The sequence below is a fragment of the Simochromis diagramma genome, unplaced genomic scaffold (genome assembly GCF_900408965.1).
Source record: "Simochromis diagramma unplaced genomic scaffold, fSimDia1.1 OVJJ01000561.1, whole genome shotgun sequence".
Taxonomy (NCBI): domain Eukaryota; kingdom Metazoa; phylum Chordata; class Actinopteri; order Cichliformes; family Cichlidae; genus Simochromis; species Simochromis diagramma.
Window position 1 is genome coordinate 493,548 of NW_024387384.1, and position 23,600 is coordinate 517,147.

General features: G+C 43.9%; 1 long non-coding RNA gene across 1 annotated transcript; it reads left to right on the top strand.

Moving 5' to 3' along the window:
• Nucleotides 1–402: 402 nt before the first annotated feature.
• On the top strand, nt 403–22,133 carry LOC120720145. The gene is made up of 3 exons (XR_005692816.1): nt 403–446; nt 777–779; nt 21,576–22,133. It is a non-coding gene; the product is annotated as an uncharacterized LOC120720145 (long non-coding RNA).
• Nucleotides 22,134–23,600: the final 1,467 nt, after the last annotated feature.

Genomic DNA, 23,600 nt, shown 5'->3' on the forward strand with positions numbered 1-23,600 from the left:
CACCCACAGGGGCAGAACTTTGTGCCATCAGAAACTGAATCTGAATAAGTTAAATTCGAATTTCAATTGCTTGAATTGAATCTGAATTGCAACTTGAATAAATGCTTTTAAAAACTGAATATGAATTATCCTAATTTGAAATTCAGTTTATTGGTTTGAAAATGATCATCACTAAACTGAAATTGAATTTTATATTTTGAAAATGAATTCATTTGCTTTGAAACTGTATTTCAATGACAACTTGAATTCTAGTAGAATTCCTCTCAGAGCTCTGTATACTTGCCTACAGTAGGGAAACATGCAAAACGGTGTCCAAACCTCTGTATTTTAGCTTTATTTATGTCTTACACAGCATCCCAACTCTTTAGCTAACTTAATAACTTTAGCTAAAGTGAATAGTTAGTCTAATTCATTAGTGCAGCATTACTGGATCACCTCTTTTTGAAGTGATATTATATTAAAGCTTTATGAAGTCTGTCTGTACAGGACATTTTCATATGTTCTGTATGTCTCAATGCATGCTCAACCATACAGGTAAAGAAATCCCAAAAGGTTGATTCTGTTCATCTGTGCTGTTTATAAGGTTTCCAATCTTATAAACAGCACATTTGCATAATGACAGAAACTAGCACCCCTGAATGAACAATGGGCTGGGAGGTCTGTTTAAGATCATTAATATGCAAATTGTCATGACCAGTGATCAATGTCCATGAGTACCATTGACAGAGAGTTGGGGAATGGCTGCAATCACAGAATTGTAAGATCTCGTTTGAGAGATGGTTTTTCCCTCCTTGACTTCACGCTCAAACCAGCGTTCCTCCCTGTCCAGGATGTGTACATCCTCATCATCGAAAGTGTGAATAGACTGCAGAGTCCTGGCCCAAAGAAGTCACTTGGAGTCACTGAGTAACGAAAATGTCCAGATGAACGGAACCAAGTGTATGTGATGTGATCCCGTGTATCACTGGCTGCCCTTCATGTCCACAGTTTGCTTCAGTCTCCACTGTTGTTTTAAAAGAGATTTCATATATAAGAAAACTGTTTCTGTCTTCAAAACTTAAAACTTTTTTTGTGTGTAATTTTTTACTGCCACACTGTAACTGCTAATACACTCAGACGTACATGTCAAGTTCAGTCTTACGAGTTAGATGTTCTGAGTTAACACCAGAAAATCAGATAGCAGTGTCAAAACCATGCCAGCAATAGCACCTATAATTATACATGCCCTTAGCCTGTTGGCCTTTTCTGCCACGCTTTAATCACAGATCGTCTGTGCCGATTTAAATTAGGTTGTTTTTTTGTCTCAGAAATTACTAGAATGAACATCATCATTATCCCATTTCACCTCTAAATCACTTTCTCTCCCCCTGACCGCACTCAAAACAGCTGCAGCCTCTGGAAAGTGGTAAAACAGTACTTAGGTTTTAAATTAGTGGCTTTACTGAAGGAATGAGTTTGTGTTATTCTAACAAACAGCCAGGCCAGCACTTTCAGAGGGTCGACGATGTGGAGATGATCTTTTATTTTACAGTAAGTATATGAGAAACTAATGTTGTTCTGTGCATTGACTTAACATTAAATTGTAAAGTGCGAGCACCAGCTAGTGTTTCAGTTTCACTTGTTAAAGACAGATAAAGAAAGACAATGTTTTTGCAGAATGATTTTAAATGCTGGAGCTGTTTCATCCCTGTTAACAATTTTATTTAATTTCTTCCAGCTGAGCAGATCAGTGGGTTCAGCTTTGCAACAAGATGAAAATCAAACAAACTCAGTCTGCACATTAATGTCTGAGTGTTTTTAATTCTGTAACCCTGGCAAGAATTAAAATGTAGAACAAGATCAGTTTTGTAAAAGATTCTGTAAATTATTTTTTTTTTAAATCATCTTTTCCCACTTCTTGTCTAAATCACTTTCTCTGTGAAAAAAGCCACAGCAGAAAATGCTGGACTTTGACTTTTAATTGGAGGTTTGCATGTTTTCACAGCGCTCAGTGCCGTTCAGATCTGTCCATAAATGTGGACCTTGTATTTGGTTGAAGACAGCAACAATGTGTTTGTTGAATAATGATGACAGAAAAGCAACAGGAAAAATACCCCAAATAAATCAAATGTGTAGCGTTACCCCCTGTTACCCCAGGAGCTGAAAGTAGCTTCTTTCTGTTTGTTTCCTAAAGCAAAGCTTGAACATTTGTTTTCATGAAACCATGTTTGAGAGATGCAAAGCTCAATCATAACTTTTCTAACACATCTCCAACACTCTGTCACTGGTTTGTGGTCACCCCTTTTCTAATGATGTTTTCATCAAATCAAATCAAATCAAATCAAATCACTTTTATTGTCACATCACATGTGCAGGCACACTGGCACAGCACATGCGAGTGAAATTCTTGTGTGCGAGCCCCACAAGCAACAGAGATGTGCAAACACAACAACACAAACGAGCAAAATACAAGAATGGCCGACCTGAAACTAATAAATATATGTACAATATATAATAGTGTATGCATTTCTGGATGTGTATACTAAATATTTTCGTGTGTGTGTGTGTATACACATTTTTACAAATTAAATAGTAAAAAAAAACAAAAAAAAAAAACAATAATAATAATAATAAAATATATGAAATATACAGAGTTGAATATGTGCAAAACAAGTGGCATTTATATACAGTGTGGAGTGCATAATGTTGAAGTTCCAGTAGTGAAGCTGAGGTGTCTATGACGTGTTCAGCAGTCTGATGGCCTGGTGGAAGAAGCTGTCTCTCAGTCTGCTGGTACGGGACCGGATGCTGCAGAACCTCCTTCCTGATGGAAGCAGTCTGAACAGTTTATGGCTGGGGTGACTGGAGTCCTTGATGATCCTCCCCGCTTTCCTCAGGCACCGCTTCCTGTAGATGTCTTGGAGGGAGGGAAGCTCACCTCCAATTATCCGTTCAGAGCACCGCACTACTCGCTGGAGAGCTTTGCAGTTGTAGGCGGTGCTGTTGCCATATCAAGCTTGGGCTCCACTGACCATAACAAGGTTAAGTCTTTATACCTGCCCATAGCTGTCTAATCCAATATGTCAACTCTGAAAACAAAGCTGCTGGTTGTGCCCTGTGCCTTTTCTTGCACCCAAAATGGTTGTAACATTCATTTATGTGGAAAGACAGGAAGACTCTATCAGGACAAATGCATGTTTGGCTGCATGAAGCTGTGTGCAGAGTAACTAACTGTTTCGAGCCGGGCCATCAGTGATGCTATTTGAATGAAACAAAGAAGAAACTCACTGAGCTGTTGTTAATCCGATTCACTGGAGCCAAGTGAGAACAGTAAAGTTTTACGGTGAACTGAGTTTGCATCATTTTAGATCTAGTCATATTTTTACACAGAGGTAATCCTAGAGTGAAAATGACATTGTCTACCAAATCTCCAACCATTATGATAGATTATGAGTTTCTACTAGAAGAGTTTGTCATGATATCATTCTGTCTCATTGATCTGGCTTGCAGATCAGAAAAAAACACATTCTGTGACAGTGTTGGTGGCAGATCATTGTGTGAACTGTAAATTTGACCTGATCTGATGATTGCATTATTACTTAATAGGACCTGGGTCTTCGGACCCAGGGTTCTTGAGTAGTTTATAGACTTGTGTTTATGTGCTGCTCTGTCTTAGTCTGGCGGTCCCTGCTGGGTGTGTTTGTCTGGTGCTGCTGTCCCTCCTTTCCATGTTTGTGTGTATAGGTGTGTGTGAGTGTTCGAAGGACCAGTTTACAGGCACCTTTAGGCCTGGTGGGTGGTCACACCTGAAGCGGATGATGACACACACCTGCTGCTGATCAGCCTCGTCTGGAGGGAGCTACTTTAGAGAGTGGCTGAGCTCCCATAAAGGTGGGATTGTTGTGTGTCTTCCTGTTAGTTTCCCCGCAAGCCAGTAAGTGTGAGCCTGCCACAGCTGTGGAGTTTACTGACGACTGCGTCTGTGTTTTCTCACGAGGATTGCGGGAACAAGAGTGCAGTGAGCTTGAGGAGCGGAGTCACGGAGCACTGGAGCGGGAACGCACTGGGGAGTTGTTGTTGGATTATTAGTTACTGCACTGTAAATAAACGCACTCTCTACATCAAAGAGTCCTGCGTTTTGGGTTCTATTTCCCCTTACCCCACGGTCTGCCATCGCTGTCCATGGCATTAGTGGATTAATTTATGAGAAGAACCTTCCACATCCATCTGCCTTTTTTGTGACTGTAGCATCATGAGTGAAGAGTAAATGCGGCCTTTTGTTCTTTCGAAACAGCCCCTTCCCAGAGATCCAGTTAGCAAGACACACAGTGCTTAGCTCATTTTAAGTTAGCGGTTAAAAGTGATGGAGATGGTCTTGTTACAGTTCTTAGCATACAACAGGCATCCCATGGAGCAGGGTGCTACTTATTTTATCATCACAGATGCTCACTGTGCTTTAATTAATGATCATGGTAAACCACAAATGACTAGAAGCAACATTATAATTGTCACTTCACAAGTAAATCATTTCTCTTCTCCCTGAAAACAACTGCAACCCAAAGCAGTGGCTCACTAAGTGGACTGCGGTATGGTGGATAGTACTTAACTTGTAGATGAGTGGCTTTGCTGTAGGACTGAAGATGTTTTTCACTGCTTCATGAGACATATCCTGCAGATTCCTTAAAGCTGCTGTGGCTTCACAGTTGCAAGTGTAACACTCTGTGAATGGAGAAACAAGTGCAAATATCCAATTATTGCATGAAGAATGGGTCTTGAACTCTAAAGAGTGTGAGGTGTGCTAAAAGCTCAGTGCAGTGAACAGTGTTGTTTTTTACAGTTTTTCGTGGTTGAAAGAGTGAAGCTTCTGCTGCTTGCTAACCCTCACCGGAGCTATGGATAGAAACTAAAATATGTGAGTGCAGATACAATTAGCTGAAATTTGTGTCCTTCGATGGAGTTCATCTTAAGGGACAGTTTGAGAAGCAAACACAGAAGAAGGCGCATATTTGAGAATGTTTTTAAGGTACAGAGATGAACAAAAGACTAGGCCACAGGTATAGCCAATCACAACACCTGTGTCCAGTCAAATCTACACATTCAACTCTTTATTATTATCACTGTCTCAAAAAGTTTCCATTGTGTTCTTTATACAGTCATCTTACTGCCAGAAAACCACAACTCGTAATATACCTGTTACTGTAATATGCAGCCAAGAGAAGTGCTCTGTTATAATTGCATCAAACTCAGTTTAGATAGGAAAATGTGTCAGGCTCTGATTCTGCTTCAGTGTCATTCAACCATTGATAGGAAAGATTCAACAGAAAACTGTATACGTATGTAGAATAAATAGTAAAATCATTTAAAAAAAAGCAAAGTACTGAATAAAATAAAAATAATGAACCTTAACAACTAAATATATAATAGTCCACAATGTGTGGCAGCGAATAGCAGCAGCTTAGTGCTCCGTGCACACACACACACACACACACACACACACACACACACACACACACACACACACACACACACACACACACACACACACACACACACACACACAGTGAGACATGTTACAGAGGCGTAAGCTGTTTGATACTGAGAGTTAGCATGAACAGATCGGGCATTAAAATGTTAAGGCTGAGCTCCTATCAGCTGGACAAATTAGGGAATTGGAGGTTTGAACTCAAATCAATAAACGTGGAAACCAAGGGAAAGATCTGGCCTGATTGTTTCTTTTATATTTACATAGTTTGCTATCAAGATCAAAGTTGGTCTCGCTTAGCCATCCATTCCTTATCATTCTCAGGCCATCCCAATCCTTATCACCCCCTCCTCCCCATTACACTCGGCCTGTGTTTGAGTGTGTCACAGGCTGATAGCATTGACTTCAGGAATCACTCCATCTCATTCAGCAGTTCCCACAGGCTCACCACAAAAGAAAAAAAAAACATACACACTTTACACTGACCACAAAAGAAAAAAATAGACTTCACTCACACCACGAAAAGAAAAAAGCCAACTCTTTATCTTCCCTAGCTGAGCCAAACAATCCAAAGTTTGACTTGTTTCACCACCACCTCCCTTTAGTTTGTTTCTTGGGTACAGTGTAGTCCTGGTCTGCCTCTTTCTTTTGTTCAGAAACACATCTTTGATGGGCATATTTGATTGCTGCCGGAAGTGAACACAAGGCAGAAAAATGTGGGGAGTTTACAGAGAGCTGTTGTTAGCACAGTATAACAGAGAAAAATGGGAGAAAAACGATAAGTGGAAATGTACAGACTAAACAGGCCTAGAGTGTGTTGGTGAAACAAAGCTCGAATACGTGAAACATTGCACAGTCTCACTGCTTCTGTTTGCACAAGTACGTGTGAAAGCTATCACAGAGGATTTTCTACCAGCGCATTAAAAAGATTTAAAGGACTAAAAAGCTTGAAAGTGTGTGTCAAACATTCAAGATTTATTTCCAAGTTTGTTTGTGCTGATATAGTGAAAAAAAATCAAGGTTTAAAAAAAGTGTTACCAGTGGTTTTTTAATCTACTAAAAACTCCAAGAGCCAAATTCATTGTTAGCCTGCGACGACTGTTCACGCACTGAAAGCAAAATGTTGTAGGTAAATTAATTTTGGCTTAGGGTTAATGTTCTCTGCTTTTGCAGGGCCCACCATATGTGCTACAGAGGCATCAACCTGACAACAAAGCAGCTCAGTTTTAATTTGTTTGTTTAAAACTATTCTAAACTGAAGCAAACAACAAAGAAAAATCAAACCTAAGTTTAAAATGAATAGAAAAGAAACCCTACATGACGTGTGACCTATAGATGACATGAGAAAAGATTGGCCTTTAAAGTTATGCAATCGCTTTACCCTAAATAATTACCTAGATATCAATTTAGCCTGATACCACCATCAGCTAACTAGTGCTTTGCATCAGTTAAAGCTTCAGCTGCCCTTATCCCATGCAAATGTACCATTTTTAAAATTAGCTTTGTGCTCAGACTCAACATCAAGCAGAGATAGTTGTGCCTTTTGCTTTAGATGGAGTAGACTGTACTGCTTATTTGGAAAATAAAATTTATATAAATGGCCAAATTGACTGTTCATTACTTTGGATGAATGGAGGATATGATCTTTAATTTGTAAAGAATTACCACAGGAATGCCATTTACTTTGAAAATGTAAAAACAGGCTGATAGGTCAGTCTGAATAAATGAATGTGAGGGAAGCCAAAAACATGCAGCTCACAACAATGCAGAGTGGGGTTTCAAAGAATTCCAGTACTGACTCAAAGAATTCTGACTCGTAATTTTAAAGGTTCTTCTTTCTTAAAATAGTTCAGACTTGCTGGGTGTGCAGTGTCAGCAGGCTATGAAATATGACTCATAGTCAGATTGTTTACTGCAAGCTTGACAGCCTTCATATTTTACTAGATAGCCCACTTTTTAATAAAGACCAAGTGCCCTGTAATGTAAATGCAGTCTTTCATTTACACCACAGACACTATGGTATGTAGGTATTTTATTATCTTACAGTCAGTGGTTCATGTTTATAAGTTTAGACTGCTTCTTTCTGTTTGTGACAAACAGTGGTAAAAAAAGAAAATGAAATGAATGGGTCCTCCATTATTTTTATCTGATTATGTTGAATCATGCATCAGTATTTTATCTTTAGTCTTTGCAGTCATCTATTTTGGCTTGTAACATTGTATTGTAACATTGCATCTCTTTAATGCACTCTGAGATGTTAAGAAAAATGGTATCTGCAAGCTGTTTATTAACAATAAATTAGTTTTATCAGTTGAGTGTTTAGATGTTATTGTGTTTTTGACAATTGAGAGAGATTTTGAAATTATTCTAATTATAACAGGAGGCTAATGTAAACCAGTCTTTGTAAACAGGTAACAGCGTGCATATGAATCATGTGTATTTCGGGTCTCAGAACATCAGACACTCTCACCTGGGTGTCACCCTATAAACCTAGGATATATCACTGATGATGTGTCATAGCGCGTCCATCGGATCTTTCAACTTTTTAGTCTGGCTCTACCATTTACTCCCAATGAACAATCTACATGACAACCAAGAACAGTTTGGTGACCACTGGAAAGACAGATGACAGCAGGGAAAAAAATGGTTAGCAGCCGAACTGCATCTTTCGTGAGAAAAACAAAACAAAAAGCAAGCTACATAGGCTTCTGCAGGCTTCTGCATCAAGCAGAAGCCTGCAGAAGCCTAAGATGCAGCACACATGATTTGACTCTGGTCAGACGCAGGAGGTGTCCGGCCTGGTTTGATCCCCACAGACCCCAGCAACTCCAAGAATCAAAGTACTCTGAGTCATATGTCTACTTCTGGGTTCATTCCTGTGCCACTCATGACATGGGCCCAGCAGACTCACTCCAAGCCACGGTAAGATCGCAGGGAGTTTTATTGGGAACTCATGAGCAAGCATTACAATATTTGGATAAACAGTGCCAGGCAATTAGAGGCTCATAGAAAGAAATGTTCTCGGTAGTAAAAGACATTCACACTGTGCTCACCCCTGCCACTTCCCGTGTTCTGACGACCGGGACAGTGCCGGCTGATGCTGCTGAAGTGGTCGTTTCGTACCCAGCACTGGCACCGTCAGCAGCCATTTTTCTGGATGCCATTTTGCACACACAAGAGCTGTATCACGGGGAGTTAGGTGGCTGCAGTGGGTTTCTGATGCAGTGCTCCCAGGTGTTCTCTCGTTCCTCTCCACTCTTTCCCCAAAGACGTTGTTGTAGTGAGCTTATGGGGGGAAAAGCGCTGGCATGGGCCGAGACATTTTTTACTTTCTGACCCATTGAGTTTTGTCCCTATGATGTTTTCCTGGTGGAGCTGAAGAAAACCTTCACTCACCCAGTTTCTAAGGGCAGCACCGCGAAATGTTTTTTGAACCTCCAGCAGGGCAACAGAAGTGTGGCTGAGTTCGTGATCGAGTTTTGTACTGTGGCTGCTGAGACAGGCTGGCCTGAGTAGGCATTGCAAGGAGTATTTTTGCAAGCATTGAACGACAAAATGAAGAATCAGCTCACTTCCTGGGATGAGCCTCCCTCATTTGAGGAGTTAGTGTCACTAGCCTTGCATATCGATAATCGGTTAAGGGAAGCCAAGAAAGGCATCCGGCACCCTCGGTCAGGCCTCCTCATCCTCTAGACCCCGTGTCCTCCCTGTGAGGCTCAACTACCTTCCGACCTCTCATGCTCTCTAAGCATTTGTGGACTCCAGTTGTGAGCAAAATTTAATAGACATGGATCTAGCCCGACAGCTCTGTTTTCCTTTGGTGCCTCTCAAGCCTCCCATTCTTGCCTCTGCTCTCAATAACAAGGTTTTGGCCTATATCACTCACAAAACCGAACCCATGCAGCTAATCACATCCGGCAACCGTTGGGAAACAACTCTCTTCACGTTTCCATCCCCAGACACTGTGCTTATCCTTAGTTTTCCCTGGCTGGAAAAGCACAACCCAAACCTGGAGTGAACTACTGGCAAGGTACTTAACTGGAGTTTAATGTGTCATTCTCTCTGTTTGCACTCAGCTCTACCCTCAGTTTCCAGCTCCTCAAAGCCCTCATCAATGACGTGAAGAGATTTTTCTCAGTCAGATTTTGTTCGTTTGCCTATATGACATTCTCATTTTCTCAAACTTTGTCTGAGCATAAGGTCGATGTGCGCTGTGTCCTCCAACAGCTTCTAGAAAATTGCCTATATGTCAAAGCTGAAAATGTGAATTTCATGCCTCCACAGTCTCTTTCCTGGGTTTTGTGATTTCAGGGGGACAGGTGAAGACGGACCCAGCAGTGCTGGATTCGGGCAGTCGCTGAGTGGCCAGTTCAAGAAACATGGAAACATTACGTTTTCTAGGGTTTGCTAATTTCTACAGGCGGTAGAAACTACAGTAAGGTAGCCACTCCTCTCACCAAACTCACGTCTCCCAAATTACAATTTGTGTGATCCCCAGGAGCCAATGCAGCTTTTTCAAAACTGAAAACTTTGTTCAGAACTGCGCCAGTGTTGGTGCACCCCGATACCACACTGATTTTTGTGGTGGAGGTAGACACTTCCAACGCTGGGGCTCACAACACTCAGGACCAAACGGCATCTCCAACCCTGTTCTTTTTTCTCTTGATGTTTATCTCCATCCTGAGTGCAATTAGGTGCCATGTGTTAGAGGAAGCTGAACATCCGTTCGTCATGAGGACGGATCATAAGAACTTGGTTTACCTTCGTTCAGCTAAGAGGTTAAACTCTCATCAAGCACGCTGGTCTTTAATCAGTTCCCTTTCAATATTTTTTTATCGTCCTGGGTCTAGGAATGTCAAACCTGATGCTCTCTCACGACAGTTTTCTCTGGACTCCAGTTCCCTGACTCCGGCCTGTGTATTGCCAGCCAAGGGAGAGTGGAGGCTGGCTCGTTTTGGCTGCCGCTGCTCTCTCTATATACTTAATATACTTATTGCTTAGTATAGCTATGCAAAGGTTTATTTTATTCCCTGAACCTATATTGTCTGACAGGTAAAGTGTTTCTCTGCCTTACCTGTTTGGCTGGTATTCTTTTGGACATGTTTACTGTCCGCTGTTAACATCAGCTGTCAGCCACTGGTCTGTTTTCGGACAGCCAGATTCTGGACATTATAACATCATGACTGCTAAGGTCTTGTTCTTCCGGGCTCTTCTTGCTGGGTTTGTTCTGCAGTCCATACTCAGGCCTGTCTCCTCCACACTGAGGTACAGGGCATCAGAACTACTGTATCTACGCTTCCAGCAACCCCTCGGCCCTCGGACATCACCTGGCAGACGAAATTATAGGATCGACAGCAGGGACCCAATACCATCCCTGTGGTCATCTCACCACTGCAGTGCTAGGAATCCTGGTGGATGGACTGCTGCCCTTGCCAGGTTGGCTTGCAAACCTAGCAACGACTATCTTGTCTCCGTTGGATTGTTAAATATCCAATCCCTCTCCAGCAAGGGACCTCTTGTCTATGATCTTCTTAATGATCATAAACTTGACTTTCTATGTCTGACGGAGACCTGGCAGCATCCAAATGATTTCGCCGAACCCAATCTGACCACTCTGCCTGGATTTGTTTACACCTGCCAACCCCGTGTGTCAGGACGTGAGGGTGGCCTTGCGATCCTGTACAACAGCAAATATAAGTTATCCTCATATCTGCTCCTGCCTGCTCCTCATTTTAATCCATGATGTTACAAATTATTGGACCAATTCCCACAGTGCTAGTTGCTGTTTAGCGTCCACCTAAACCCAACCCTGACATTTTATCTGATTTTTCTAACTTTCTTGCTGAAATCCTACTCTTATCTCCAAACATACTACTGCTGGGCAATTTTAATATTCACATGGACAGCGCATCAAATTCAGCCACAAGAGATTTTATATCCTGTCTTGATAATTCTAGCTTACACCAATATATGGACGTCTCCACACACTCTAAAGGACATATTTTGGATCTTGTTTGCTGTGCTGGTGTCACCCCAAAGAACTGTGCTATATTGAATGTGCCTTTTTCAGACCATAAATTAGTTTTATTCCGCGTTAGTCTCCCACTGTACAAAAATAAATAAAACCGCTCAATTACTTTTAGAAATATTTGGGGAATTGATCTATCAGCTCTTTCCCATGGCATTAATAATTTACCTACCACTGATGCCTCAGCTTCCATAGAGGACCTGGTATCTCACTATAACAACAGACTTATCAACCTTGTTTCTTTCTCTCGCTCTGCCCCATGCTATTCATCTGCACGTCACCAACTTAAAGCTACTGGATGCTGCCTGGAACGTCTCTTTAGGAAAACAGGACTTACTATTCATAAGGACATGTATCTCAGTCATATGCAACATTATAAAGAAGCTTTAACATTTATCATGCTAAATCTGCTAACTACACTTCTATTATTGAGTCTGCTGAAGGAAACACATTTTGTTTTTACATTACACAATATTGTTGTTAACCTCCAGATACCATACATACTCACTCTGCTGCAGTTTGCAACAAATTTATGGACTTTTTTTATCCCAAGATTGAGAATCTTCACCAACGATTGCCCTCGTCATGTGATATGGTCACTTGTTCTATCTGCATTTTTTGTCCTACTCAACGGTAATAATAATAATGGATTGCATTTATATAGCGCTTTTCGAGACCCTCAAAGTGCTTTATAATTCCACTATTCATTCACACACTGGTGGGGGCAGCTACAGTTGTAGCCACAGCTGCCCTGGGGCCGATCGTGCCATCGGCCCCTCTGGCCAACATCAGTAGGAGGTAGGGTGAAGTGTCTTTCCCAAGGACACAACAACCAGGACAGACAGAGCTAGGGATCGAACTGGCAACCTTCCGGTTACAAGATGAGCTTCCCAACCCCCTGAACCCCTGTCATCGTCTCTATCCAAATTTGAACTTCCTACAATAATTCAGCTCTCTTCCTTAATTACTAAGTTAAAGTCATCATCTTGTAAACTTGATCCACTGCGACTAATCTTGTTAAACTTTCACTCCCCTCTCTTGGTCCCCGGTGTTGAGAAATTATATTTTCCAGAGCTTATTTAGTACTATAGCTTGCTTTATGCATTTTAATAACAGGTCAATTTAGGAGAAGGCCAGCTGTGAGAGAGAACTAGGTCAGAGGGTGACAGGTTGCCTTAGCAACAGAGGCTTAAGTTAGTGGAAGCTTAAAAATACAGGAAACCAGTACAGAGAGAAAAAGCGGAAGTAACACACACACACACACACACACACACACACACACACACACACACACACACACACACACACACACGCATCAAGTCAGGCCAGAAGGAGTTGTTTTTATCAAAACTATGTGTGACGTGTAAAAGACCAACAATAACACCTATATGATACACATTTGGCTTCTAATGCTAGAGATCTGCAAATGGCTTTGGGGTGTGAACGTCTCTCACTTCCGGAAGATGACTGAATAACATAATTCTAAATACTTTGACCAACTGAGTCATGTTCTCTCTTTCCAGTAAAAGAATAAAAAGAACGGGATTCAATACCGGATTGCTAATATCGTACACTCCTCTCTTATATCTGGTTCTGTTCCTTCCCTTAAAACTGCTATAATAACCCCAATACTGAAAAAGAATGGTTCAGACCCTTCCAATTTAAATCATTTCAGGCCAATTTCAAATTTCCTTTCTTAGCCAAATTTCAGGAAAAGATAGTGGCTCCACAGGTTCATCGTCATCTCACTGGAAATAACTTGTACGAAAGTGTTTCAGTCCGGCTTCCGTTCATGTCACAGTACAGAAACTGCTCTAGTAAAAATCACTAATGATCTTCTGCTTGCAGCTGACTCTGGACTCATCTCCATCCTCATTCTCCTTGACCTTACAGCAGCTTTTGATACTATCTCCCACTGCATCTTTTTTCAGTGGTACAGCACTCGCCTGGTTTACCTCTTATCTCTCTGGCCGCTCACAGTTTGTTCAATTACTCCCTCACAGATCAGCATCTACTCCAGTTAATTCCAGTGTACCCCAAGGCTCTGTCCTGGGTCCTTTACTTTTTATCATCTATCTCCTACCCCTAGGTAATATTTTCAGGAAGCATAACATCCAGTTTCACTGCTACGCAGATGACACCCAGCTCTACCTGTCCTCCAAACCCACACCCACCCACATCCATTTCTGACTGTTTAAGTGAAATCAAGGTCTGGTTTACTCACAACTTTCTTAAATTTAATAAAACAGAATTCATTTTAATAGGCACCAAATCAAAACTGACTACAGATCCAACCAGTCTTTTACTATCCATTGATAACTCTCCCCTCAGGTTAAGAGTCTTGGTGTCATCCTCGATAGCACTCTGTCCTTCACAGCACATATAAGTAATATCACTCGGTCTTCCTACTTTCATCTTCGTAATATTAACAGTCTTCGTCCCTCACTCACTCCACACAGTACCGCCATACTTGTAACCGCACTCCTCCATATTTTTCTGATCTTCTCCATACATACTCACCCCTTCGTACACTCCGCTCTTCTCCAGCTTCCTTTCTGTCTGTTCCACCTGCTCGCCTGACTACCATGGGACTCAGAGCCTCTAGTTGTTCTGCCCCGAGACTTTGGATGCACTTCCACCAGATCTCCAGACCACATACTGTCTTACCACTTTTAAATCACATCTCAAAAGTCATCTATTCAGAATTGCACACCCTTGATTCTGTCTTAGTTCATTTTTACCTTGCTTAGCTTTTATACTTTCATGCTTTTTTTCCCCTCATTTGCCTTATGTTAAATTTTATCCATCCATCCATCTTCATCCGCTTTATCCGAGGCCGGGTCGCGGGGGCAGCAGCCTAAGCAAAGAGGCCCAGACCTCCCTCTCCCCAGCCACCTCCTCCAGCTTATCCGGGGGAATACCAAAGCGTTCCCAGGCCAGCCGAGAGATATAATCTCTCCAGCGTGTCCTGGGTCTGCCCCGGGGCCTCCTCCCGGTGGGACATGCCTGGAACACCTCACCCAGGAGGCGCCCAGGGGGCATCCTTGTCAGATGCCCGAACCACCTCAGCTGGCTCCTTTCGATGTGGAGCAGCAGCTGCTCTACTCTGAGCCCCTCCCGGATGGCCAAACTTCTCACCCTATCTCTAAGGGAGAGGCCAGCCACCCTTCGGAGGAAGCTCATTTCTGCCGCTTGTATCCGCGATCTCGTTCTTTTGGTCACTACCCACAGCTCGTGGCCATAGGTGAGGGTAGGGACGTAGATCGACCGGTAAATTGAGAGCTTCGCTTTTACACTCAGCTCCCTCTTCACCACGACGGACCAGTGCAGCGTCCGCATTACTGCAGCTGCAGCCCCAATCCGTCTGTAGATCTCCGGCTCCCTTCTCCCATCACTCGCGAACAAGACCCCAAGATACAGGAACTCGTCCCCAACCCGGAGTGGGCACTCCACCCTTTTCCGGCTGAGAACCATGGCCTCAGATTTGGAGGTGCTGATCCTCATTCCCGCTGCTTCACACTCGGCTGCGAACCGTTCCAGTGCGAGCTGGAGGCCCTCACCCGATGAAGCCAACAGAACCACATCATCCGCAAAAATCAGAGATGAGATTCTGAGGCCACCAAAGCGAAAGCCCTCTGCCACTTGGCTGCACCTAGAAATCCTGTCCATAAAAATTATGAACAGAACCGGAGACAAAGGGCAGCCCTGGCGGAGCCCATCACCCACCGGGAACGAGTCCGACTTATTGCCGGCAATGCGAACCAAGCTCTTGCAATGGTTGTATAGGGATCGAATGGCCCGTAGCAATGGGCCAGACACCCCATACTCCCGCAACACCTCCCACAGGACACCCCGGGGGACACGGTCGAATGCCTTCTCCAAGTCCACAAAACACATGTAGACTGGTTGGGCAAACTCCCATGCACCCTCAAGTATCCTCGAGAGGATAAAGAGCTGGTCCAGTGTTCCGCGACCAGGACGAAAACCGCATTGTTCCTCCTGTATCCGAGGTTCGACTAGCGGACGAACTCTCCTTTCCAGCACCCTGGCATAGACTTTCCCAGGGAGGCTGAGGAGTGTGATCCCCCTATAGTTGGAACACACCCTCCGGTCCCCCTTCTTAAAGATGGGGACCACCACCCCGGTCTGCCAGTCCACAGGTACTGCCCCTGATCTCCACGCAACATTGCAGAGGCGTGTCAACCAGGACAGCCCTACAACGTCCAGAGCCTTCAGGAACTCGGGGCGGACCTCATCAACACCAGGGGCTCTGCCACCAAGGAGTTGTTTAACTGCCTCAGTGACCTCGCCCCCGGAAATTGGCGGGTCATTCTCCTCATCCCCAGACTCTGCTTCCTCCTCGGAAGACGTGTCAGTGAGATTAAGGAGGTCCTCGAAGTATTCCTTCCACCGCCTGACAATTTTCTCAGTCGACGTCAGCAGTGCTCCGCCAGCACTATACACAGTGCAGGTAGAGCACTGCTTTCCCCTCCTGAGACGCCTGACTGTTTGCCAGAATCTCTTCGAGGCAGTCCGAAAGTCTTTTTCCATGGCCTCTCCGAACTCCTCCCACACCTGAGTTTTTGCTTCAGCCACTGCCCGAGCCGCATTCCGCTTGACCTGTCGATACCTGTCAGCTGCCTCCGGAGTCCCACAGGCTAACCAAGCCCGATAGGACTCCTTCTTCAGCCTGGTGGCTCCCTTCACCTCTGGTGTCCACCATTTGGTTCGGGGATTACCACCACGGCAGGCACCAACCACCTTGCGGCCGCAGCTCAATGCAGCAGCTTCGGCAATGGAGACGCTGAACATGGTCCATTCGGACTCAATGTCCCCAGTCTCCCTCGGAATGCTGTTGAAGCTCTGCCGGAGGTGTGCGTTGAAGATCTCGCGGACTGGGGCCTCTGCTAGACGTTCCCAGTACACCCTCACTACGCGTTTAGGTGCACCAGGTCTGTCCAGCGTCCTCCCCCGCCACCCGATCCAACTCACCACCAGGTGGTGATCAGTTGACAGCTCAGCCCCTCTCTTTACCCGAGTGTCCAGAACATATGGTCGCAGGTCTGGTGATACGATTACAAAATCGATCATCGACCTACGGCCTAGAGTGTCCTGGTGCCACGTGCACTTATGGACACTCTTATGTTCGAACAGGGTGTTCGTTATGGCCAAACTGTGATTAGCACAGAAGTCCAATAACAAAGCACCGCTCGGATTCAGATCAGGGAGGCCGTTCCTCCCAATCACGCCCCTCCAGGTCTCGCTGTCGTTACCCACGTGAGCATTGAAGTCTCCCAGCAGGACAACAGAGTCTCCAGGTGGAGCACCTTCCAGCACCCCCCCAGGGACTCTAAGAAGGCTGGGTACTCCGAACTGCCACTCGGCGCATAAGCGCAGATGACAGTCAGGACCCATTCCCCGACCCTAAGGCGCAGGAAACAAACCCTCTCGTCCACCGGGAAAAACCCCATCGTACCAGCAGCAAGCCGAGGGGATACTAGAATACCCACCCCAGCCCGCCGCCTCTCACCAGGGGCAACTCCAGACTGAGACAGAGTCCAGCCCCTCTCCAGGAGACTGGTTCCAGAGCCCAAGCCATGCGTAGAGGTGAGCCCGACTATATCTAGCCGGTACCTCTCAACCTCACGCACTAACTCAGGCTCCTTCCCCACCAGAGAGGTGACTGTTATCCTTATGAAAAGAATATCGAGGGAACAGTTTACCCTGCCCGGGATAGGGTTACCGGGGCCCCGCCCTGGAGCCAGGCCCGGGGAGGGTGCCCGAGGGCGAGCGTCTGGTGACCGGGCCTTAGTCCATGGGGCCCGGCCGGGCACAGCCCGAAGAGGAGACATGGGCCCATCCTCCCGCAGGCCCACCACCCGCAGGAGGCGCCATAGGGGTCGGGTGCATTGTGTGCCGGGTGGCGGCCAGGAGCGGAGGCCCTGGCGGACTGACCCCCGGCTGCCAAGACTGGCAATAGGGACATGTTAAATTTTATTTTTGCTATATTTTACTATATTGTATTGTTGGTCCTGTCTTGTACTATTGTAAGGTGACCTTGAGGCGCTTATAAATAAAATATATTATTATTATTATTATTACCTGTTTCATTGGGAGTCTTTCTTGGGACATGAGCAAATTATCTGGCGGCATCTCCTATGGAACAGGATGGGAAAGAATATGTGGCGGCCTGTACCATCTGCGCACAGTGTCACGGTTCACTAGGGCAAACCGTGGGGATGAGAGGAAGGAGGACCCAAAATGCAGGACTCTATGATGAAGGCAGTGCGTTTATTTACAGTGATGTAACAATCCAAACAACAATAAATCCCCAGTGCGATCCCGACTCCCGTTCCATGTTTTCTCCCTACTCCTGTGCTCCGTGCTCTGTCTCCGCTCCTTGTGTACAGCCTGTTTGCTGCTTCCTTGTTTCCACAAATCCTCCTGGGAAATACAAAGGCAGCTATGAGTACCTTTACATAACGGCAGACTGGCACTTACTTCGCACATTTACTGAAAACTGACGGGAAGTCACTCAGTGATCCAGCATCGCGGAGCTCTCAGCCACACTGCTTTGTAGCTCCCCAGACGATGCTTGATCAGCTGCAGGTGTGTGATCATTTCCTCAGTTGTGGCCAGCCACCAGGCGTACGTACGTTCTTTTAGAGCAGAGCTACAGATTAAAAATGCCCAAGGCGAAGCGGTCAAAAGTCTGGCTGTACTTCACAGCAAAATATGCAAACTCAGCAGCCCGCAACAAGTGCTTTAAGCTGATACTGTGATACTGTCAAAGGAGGTAACACCTCGAATCCGATGAAACACCTGGCGACGCATAGCGTTTTTTTTTTAAAAGCCAAGAAATGCGCTGTATTTGATAGCTTGCTGCGGGACCTCACACCGAGCACATCTACTGCGGGTGTGGTGCCTGTTATCAGACCCGGAGTTAGCAACATCCCCAAAAACACGAAGAATAGAGTCCTGGCCCCTAGCCCTGCCAGTGTAGCAGAAATGATGATGGATGATGATGCAGCAGCAGCCGTTCTTCTCTGCGTGAGTAGCTTAATGTTGTTCATGTGTAATTTACGTTGAGTAGGCTAACCACGTTATTACATTAATGCATGTAAGGTGAACTAGCAAACATCATCATAGCTACATGCAGCTGTCTTCTTGTTTGATGACAGATACTCCCTTCACCCTGGCCAAAAAGGCTAAAATGACCAAAGAAAAAGAGGGAAACGGCTAAGCATGAGAGGTTTTTGGATAAAGTTTGTGTTTTTTCCATTGTTTAAGCACTGCTTCCAGCCAAGAGTGATACCATATATGCCCTATAGCTGCAGAAAAGGCTAACATTGTTATCTTTTTACAAAAACCAGCTGAACATGAGAGGTTTTTGGACCAATTTTGTGTTCTCCATTCTTTAAGCACCGGTTTGAGCACCGTTTGAGCACCGGCACCGTTTCAAAAGTACCGATTTGGCACCGGTATCGGATAAAACCTAAACGATACCCATCCCTACTACCAATCATATGAGCCCAAATGAGCAAGCACTTTGGTGACAGTAGGGAGGCAAAACTCCCCTTTAACAGGAGGAAATCTCAAGTACAACAAGGTTAAGGGAGGAGCGACTATCTGGGACAACCAGTTGGGGGTGAGGGGAGAGACAGGATAAAGATATGCTATGGAAGAGAGCCAGAGATAAATAACAGGTATGATTCAATGCAGAGAGGTCTATTAACACATAGTGAGTGAAGAAGAAACACCCAGTGCATCATGGGAATCCCCCAGCAGCCTACACCTATTGCAGCATAACTAAGGGAGGATTCAGGGTCACCTGGTCCAGCCCTATATGCTTTAGCAAAAAGGAAAGTTTGAAGCCTAATCTTAAAAGTAGAGATAGTGTCTGTCTCCTGAATCCAAACTTGTCATGGTCTGTGTGCAAGCAGGCAGGATGATGGACCCAAATGCAGGACTAGTGTAGACAAACATGAACTCAAAAATCTTAGTTTTTGTTTGAGGGCAGGTTCTAAACAGAAAACTAAACTGGCGAAGCCAGAAACTAACATGGTACAGAACACACAGGCGATGGTGAGGGTATGACGAGCAGAAGCAGACACAGACACTAAATACAAGAGAAAAACAGGGCAAAGGGCAAACGCCTGGGAGACACAGCTGACACCAATTAACAGATGGTACCAGGGAGACGCTAAACTAGAAAGATTAACGTAGGGCACAGACTGTCCAAGTAAAGCAGGAAACAAACTGGCACAGAACAAAACCAATACTAAACACTAGAAATCTCAAACCACAAAGAAATCCTTAAATAGCAATACACAAAACACTGGGTCACCGACCCAGGACCATGACAAAACTGGAATCTGGCTCCACAGAAGAGGGGCCTGAAAACTGAAGGCTCTGCCCGAGTAAGCCTGCAGTGTGAGAGCGAAGTGCTCTAATAGGGTGATATGGTACTACAAGGTCATTAAGATAAGATGGGGCCTGATTATTTAAGACCTTGTATGTGAGGAGCAGGATTTTGAATTCTGGATTTAACAGGAAGCCAATGAAGGGAAGCCAAAACAGGAGAAATCTGCTCTCTCTTTCTAGTCCCTGTCAGCACTCTTGCTGCAGCATTTTGGATTAACTGAAGGCTTTTCAGGGAGTTTTTAGGACTTCCTGATAATAATGAATTACAGTCGTCCAGCCTGGAAGGAATAAATGCATGAACTAGTTTTTCAGCGTCACTCTGAGACACGATATTTCTAACTTTAGAGATGTTGCACAAATGGAAGAAAGCAGTCTTACATATTTGTTTAATATGTGCATTGAAGGACATGTCCTGGTCAAAAATGACTCCAAGGTTCCTCACAGTGTTACTGGTGGAGAGATCAAATCTACGGGTAGTCCAACCCTATGATTGAATCTTCATAGGTCTACCGAGGCTGCAGTTGAGAGAACAAAACCTAAAACGCTCTTCAAACACTAATTTAATGAACTCCTCAATTATAGTCCATCAGATTCTGAGCTGATTGATCTATCAGATGATTGATCTTGATATTGATCAGTTAGCATTTTTGCTTTCTTTCTTGGGTCATAAGATAAAGTTTAATAACATAGGAGCTCTTTTCCAGTCTTATTGTTCAAAGTGCCTAAAGTGCTACACATTTATTAAATGCTTTATGTATTACTGTTGGGTCTGTACCTATAATATATAGTGCCTTGAGGCAACTGTTATGTGATTGGCGAATATATAACTAAATCTGAAATGAATTGCTTTTAAAACAAGACTACTGCTACTTTTTCTACAGTAGTTGTGCCATTTTCAGTCTGTATTCTGTGTTTAACTTCATTATAGTTTTCAATAGTGTAATCTTTCTTTAAATTCACCCACTCTGCTGCCAGCACACTTCAGTTTTTCTGATTCATCTGATCTGAATAACACCAACCTTTCATGTGGAGGTGCAGGGAAACCCTAGCTTAACTCACCTTGGTATGAATACTTATCTGGATTGGGTATGGGAAGGCAAGTGAATCCAGATAACAGAAAGACACCTTGTGTATGTTGAACTCACTAAGCACAGGTCTCTGAAACTCACTGTCACACAATTCTGTGATGATCCATGAGGTGACCCCAGGAAAGATAAGGCCACATATGACTAATGAGAGATGCTGGCAACCTTTTAGAGAAACCCTTCGAACTAAGTGCTGACTGTGCAGCTGCCTTCCTCAAAAAGAGTGTTATTTTTTCCAAATTTTGCAGAGAGTTCATAGGTCTGAACCTTTAGCTTTTAAACTGCTTTGAGGCGGAGTCTGTCTGTCTGTTCCATGTTCAAGTGAATAGTTAGTCTAATTCATTAGTGCAGCATTACTGAATCACCTCTGTTTGAAGTGATAATAATAATAATAATGGATTGGATTTATATAGCGCTTTTCAAGGCACCCAAAGCGCTTTACAATACCACTATTCATTCACTCTCACATTCATACACTGGTGGAGGCAAGCTACAGTTGTAGCCACAGCTGCCCTGGGGCAGACTGACAGAAGCGAGGCTGCCATATCGCGCCATCGGCCCCTCTGGCCAACACCAGATATAATATGATATACAACTATCACTGAAACAGCAAACTTTGTAAATAAACAAACAACACTTCTCATTCTCTAAACGTTTGGCCACAGCTGTAGATTACACTATCAGTGCTTTTTCACTCTTGACAGTAATTACATTTCTAAATTTACTTTGTGTATTTACAGGTAAACAATATCTAATATTTTATCTAAATGACTGCTTTGACTTTGAAAAGGTGAAGAGCCTGAGGCCGGTGACAGTCCAGTTCTACTCTAAGTACAGCCTTACGGTGGCTCACAGGACAAGGCCACATTCCCGTCCCGTCCAGAAGAGAAGAGCAACTTCAGAGTCTTCATGCAGTTCAACCACACCTGTCATGTTCCGTATGACAGGGGTCTCAAACTCCAGTCCTCGAGGGCCGGTGTCATGCAACTTTTCCATGTGTCTCTGGTGCATCACGCCTGAATACAATTAGTAGATCATTAGCAAGAGTATAGAACTTGACTGCATGCTGAGGTGGCAACCCCTAACCCTACTCAAGTAAATTTAAGTAAATGTATGTATTTGGAAACATACACTTCTAAAATACTTTTATTGCACCGTGTTCATTCACTCATGAGCTGCTGTAACATTAATCAAATGGCTGAATTGCCAACTCGGCATGCAGTCAAGTTCTGTAGTCTTGCTAATGACCTACTAGGTGTGTTGCAACAGGGACACATGGAAAAGTTGCAGGACAGCGCCCCTCGAGGACTGGAGTTTGAGACCCCTGCCATATGGTGTTCATGCAGTTTTCTACCCCACAGTTACAGCATGTCTGACTGCCAGTTCATCATATGCAAAAATATATGAGTTTAAGCATGAGATGACAAAGGTCTTCCATTATGGTGTTTGTCATCACATGTCACAGACATCTGGATGATCATTTGGAATAAACAAAAAACTAAAAACTTGTTACTTCATCTTTTATCTTTATTATTATTGTTCTTATTTTACATTTTTCATTGTTAGGCATTAGGTTTATTTGTAGTAGTCCTTTCCAACTTCTTTCCCTCTTCCATGTTACTGTGTCAGCTTGTCAGCATCTATTCGGGGTTGGGAGTGGAACAGAAAGTAAGGAAATCCAAAGTGCCATTAAAACCAGGAGAGGTTCTTTTTTCAGAAGAAGGGATTAATTCAAAAGAAATGACCTCAATGCCATATTTTATTTAGGAACCCTAGAGAGCACTTTGCAAAATAACACATTCTTATAATTTCACCCTCAGATGAGCCAAGCTACGACTGTCAGGGAAGGTGATGTAGGTACAGAGCATGTGAGAGTGGTTAAGTTAATGTCTCTTGTTTTTGATCAAATCCGATTATTTTTTTTGTCTGCTTGTTCACACTACAAATAAAATGTGACAGCAAATGTGCTCTAGTGTGAACCCTCAAAGTGGCCGCATGCGCAAAAGAAGACGTCATACACAACGCGCTCTGTTTAGACCCAGACCAAACAGTATTGTTTGACTGTTTCGGACTTTATGTTTCCCAATTTTGCTTTAAGTTATAAAGTTATTTTGTTATTTACATTTGGCCTAATAATGATCCTTATTGCTGTTTTAGAGGAGCGGAGCTTCAAAGGATAATTGCAGATTTCTGTCAGAATCTGCAGATTATACAGTACAAATAAAATATTCAGGTTTCTCCAACGTTGTCTTCGCAACAGTTTCACTGACATCTACACTGGATGGCCAGGAAGCGTTCACAATGTCTTCTTGGGTGCTTCTCCGGCGCTGATAATTGGCGTCTGTCTTGTGTCAGTGACGTAAAAGACGGATTTAATGCGACATGACCGTTCAAACAGCAGTCGCTTTCTAAAACATCAGATATGTATCGAATTCAGTACCACATACAAAAGTGACCCAGATCGCATTTGGAAATATCGGATTTGTGCCGTTCACATTGTCATACCATGATCGGATATGGGTTGCATAGCGTCAAAAAAGTCGGATTTGATGCGCTTTCGCCTGCAGTGTGAATGTAGCCTAATTAAGCATGCACTCAGTAC